Source organism: Apodemus sylvaticus, chromosome 23 (assembly GCF_947179515.1).
Source record: "Apodemus sylvaticus chromosome 23, mApoSyl1.1, whole genome shotgun sequence".
NCBI lineage: Eukaryota > Metazoa > Chordata > Mammalia > Rodentia > Muridae > Apodemus > Apodemus sylvaticus.
This window is the reverse complement of record NC_067494.1, coordinates 30,548,467-30,552,510: the sequence shown is the minus strand read 5'-3', so window position 1 is coordinate 30,552,510 and position 4,044 is coordinate 30,548,467. Positions and strand designations below refer to the sequence as shown.

At 40.1% G+C, this 4,044-nt stretch overlaps 1 non-coding gene across 1 annotated transcript; it reads left to right on the top strand.

The window, feature by feature from the left end:
- Window positions 1–3,503: 3,503 nt before the first annotated feature.
- LOC127674272 (U6 spliceosomal RNA) lies at window positions 3,504–3,609 on the top strand. Its single transcript, XR_007975323.1, has one exon. It is a non-coding gene; the product is annotated as a U6 spliceosomal RNA (small nuclear RNA).
- The last annotated feature ends 435 nt before the right edge of the window (window positions 3,610–4,044 follow it).

Here is a 4,044-nt window from a genome sequence, read left to right as displayed (position 1 = left end):
CTCATGGGCACCTGCACGCAGGTGCACAGAAACACACACACAGACATACACATTTAACTAAAATAAAATCATAAAGACTGTATCACAATATCTTTTGTGTCCTTAGTTCAGACCAGCCTGAAGATACTGGTCACAGCTCAATTCCCACACACACCCCATCCAGGCTAAGTTTTTGTTTTTAATTACGTGGTCACCTTATCGTGGAAGACAATTCTCTCTCTTGCTCCCAGCCGGCGTCTGATCATTTTTCACCTCAAGGATTTACATGTCATCCCCCAGAAACTGCCCTTGAAACTTTAGCTCCCACCACTTACTGCGTTTGAGTAGATGGTGAAGTCGGGCAGGAATGGTGGAGAAGAGAGCATGTCGAGATTGTCTGAATAATTTGCAATGATGCCGAAATAGGGTCTGGAAGAGACCCATCTTTGCTGTGGGGAATGGAAGAGGCATCTTCTTTATGCCGTGGAAGAAGACCTTTCATGCTGTGGAAAGAGCTCATTTGGTTAGCGCTGGCTACGGAAGCCTGAGGAACTCGCTCAGTCTAGAATCCTAGCACCTGTGGCAAGATGCACCTGTGAACCCAGGGCTGGCCAGCCCCTCCAGACAATCTCAGAGTTCCAGAGTCAGTGAGAGACCCTGTCTCAAAAAGAAAAAGGGATATGGTAAAGTGCAATAGAGTCACCTTAAATCACCTCTGGCCTCTATGCACCACCACTCATGATGTGTGTGCTTGCACACACAGGCACACACCATTCATACACAGAAATAGAAGAAAGAAAAGTCTCTTTTGCCTCTGCCTTTCTCTGTATCAGAGAAAATTTTTGTCAGCTGATACAGCATGGAGTCTACCTGCTTTATGATCTTTCTTTGATCTCTCACTGTTCACATCTGGTACCCCAAAAATTTGTAGGATTTTTTCTTTCAAATTCCTTACTGTGTCTAGCATAATTCTGAGTGAATAAATAGATGAATGGATGTGTTACAAAGACACACAAGTTTAACATGAAGTCTCTCACTGGGCTGAAATTGGGGCTATAAATGTGGGTTTCCCCACCTTCTGTGGTTTTTTTTAATTAATAATATGTGCGGGGCAGTGGTGGCACATGTCTTTAATCCCAGAACTTGGGAGGCAGAGGCAGGTGGATTTCTGAGTTCAAGGCTAGCCTGGTCTACAGTGAGTTCCAGGACAGCCAGGGCTATGCAGAGAAACCTTGCCTTGAAAAACCAAAATAAATGAATAAGATAATGATTATTATTAATAATAATAATAATAATAATTTGCAGCAACCCTGAAGCTATTTAAGGACTATTCACAACAACTCAGTTTAGCTGGGAAGACTCAAGAACTAAGAATTTAATCAAGGCTGCAAGTCCATCGGGCAGACAAGAGAAAGAGTAGCTGTCATCCATGTGTGCTCATTAGCAGTTATTTCTGTTTTCCATGTATGTCTGGGCACGCTATCCATACATCTCTAATAAAAAGTAGCCTGGCCTTTGATTACACTATGAAAACAACCAGTAAACAATCAGAAAGCTCTCACTAATCTGGTCATCGGGTCTTGGTGTTGCATGTAAACAAACACTTCCTTTCTTAGACTTCTGCAGTAGGACAAAGAGGGATTGCGCGGGTCTGTCCATAACAGAACTGTCTGACACTTCTGGTTGAGCAAAAAGAAGGTTTGTGTAGTGTGGTTATCACTTCCGTGTGAGCTTAAAAACCTGGCTGGTCCATGAGGTATCATTCAGTTTTGATCACCATTTAAGTGAGATTAAAATAAATACTACAAATCTCCTCTGAGTTTAAGAAAACTCTTGTCAGCCCTAGCTAATGACGACAAAATAAACAACACTCACAGTTAATCATTGGCATGTGAAGTACATTCCAGTGAGAAAAATGTATGTCATTTCAAATGGATAAGGGGTGTATGCGTGTGTGTGTGTGTGTGTGTGTGTGTGTGTGTGTGTGTGTGTGTATACATATGTATACATACACATATGTATATATGTGTATACACATATATAATATACTGAAACTTTCAAACTAAGTAAATAAAAGTTATCATTCTTGAAAGTGAAATTTCCAAGTTATTGAATCTTTTCCATAAGTTTCCAGCTTTGTGAAGAATGTATTTGATCCCTGGGGCTCTGCTATTTGCCAGATGCTTGTAAGGACACTGATTTATTTTTACTCAATTGCTACAGAAAGTTTGGGCGCTTCCTACCGCAACACTATCTTTCTTCAGTGACCAATGATTGGTAGAAAAAGTGCAGGCACATTTTTTCCTTTTTTTTTTAAGAAAACCCAACATTGGATAAAGCTTAGTAATTTTTTTTATTACCTTATCTTACAGACGTGTTTCATGAAAGCAAAAATGCAGATTCTTACACTTTTGAAAAAATTTAAAAAATCCATTTTATTATAATGAATGGTGCAACTTAAAGATATGTTTCAATGAAGTCTGTGGGCTGGGGAGATGCTTCAGTTGGTAAAGCACTGCTGCACAAACATGAAGACCTAAACTTCATCCCTGCATCCATGTAGAAGGACAGGCATGTTGGTGGGCACCCTAGCCCCAGCCCTGGGGAGGCAGGGACAGGCAGATACCTGGGATTCGCTGGCCACCTAACCTAACCTCATTTGTGGATGAACCTCCAGCCACTGTAAGAGAAGCTCTCTCAAAAATTAGGGTCAGTGCCTCATAAGAAACAGTACCTGAGGCCAGCCTCTCATCCACACATACACCATAAATATACATATGTTAAAACAAAATATTTTGTCCCCAAAGAATTTCATAATTATCAATTTTCCTTCATTCATTTCAGACCAATTGTCTTTCAGAGCTCGATGTGTGGTTAAAAAAAAATTTACAGGATAATTATTTTGAACACAAACATATACCAGTTCCCTACTGTGATGACCCTGAAACCTTTCTCTATAAATATTTTAAAGACTTTGAACTAATGTTTAACAGAAGGATTTACAAATGTCGCACTGAGATAGTCCCCAGAGACATGATCATCTTTTACTAATTAACCAATCCGATGGCTTACAGCCAAAGCAAACTTTTTAGCAAAATTACATTCATCTGTTTATCATGGTGAAGTTATTTAAACACTTGGATTCCGGGAAATGAAGTTTTAAAACATATTTAGCTAAATACATTTTAACATTGCCCAAATGGCTCCGTTCAACTTGCTTTACAAAATTACTTGCAGTTTTCTGTCACGAAGCAGACTTTCAGACAAATCCTTACCGATCTCTCATGAATGATTTGTGGATCACCCCGAGTTTTAAAAATCTTTAAATAATTAATATACAGAGACTTCGCCTGGGAGATAGCACAACCAAGGCCAAAGCTAATGATGACATCAGGACACCTGGGTTTGAGCAGAAACTTCTAGTTATAGCTGAGACCCTGTCGAGACACAGAGAGGGCCTCAGATTACAAAGGGTCTGATCTTAAATCTCGACTCCTTCATGACCAGAGACTCAAATTTTTGTGGTGCTCGCTTCGGCAGCACACATACTAAAATTGGAACAATACAGAGAAGATGAACATTTTCCCTGCGAGAGATGACACACAGATTTGTGATGTGTTACATATTAAAAGGGAAAAATGTTTTTGTTGCTTTTCTTAACTGAGGACACATGGAATTGTGATGGAATCAGTAATCATAATCATTAATAATGATACCACAATAACAATAATAATAAAACCAACTCTAGAATTGAACAGCTGGCTGGGTGATGCTTTTCTCCCCACACTTGTTTGAGAGTGGGGATTTCTGCTTTACCTTGTAGAGAAACTGGAGCGATTTTCCAACTAAGCTGTTGCCCCTTCAACCCCCTAATCCCAGGCTGTTTGAACCTGATGCTCACTGACACCTATCACTAGTGCTTCTCCTCATCTTTCCTTGGTTTCTTCCTATCCCTCTCCTTAACACAATCTTCACCACATGCATTTTCAGATCAGTGCCTCAGCTGAGGTTCCCATCGCTTTGAGGAAAGACCATGACCAAAGCAAGTTGGGGTTTATCTGGCTT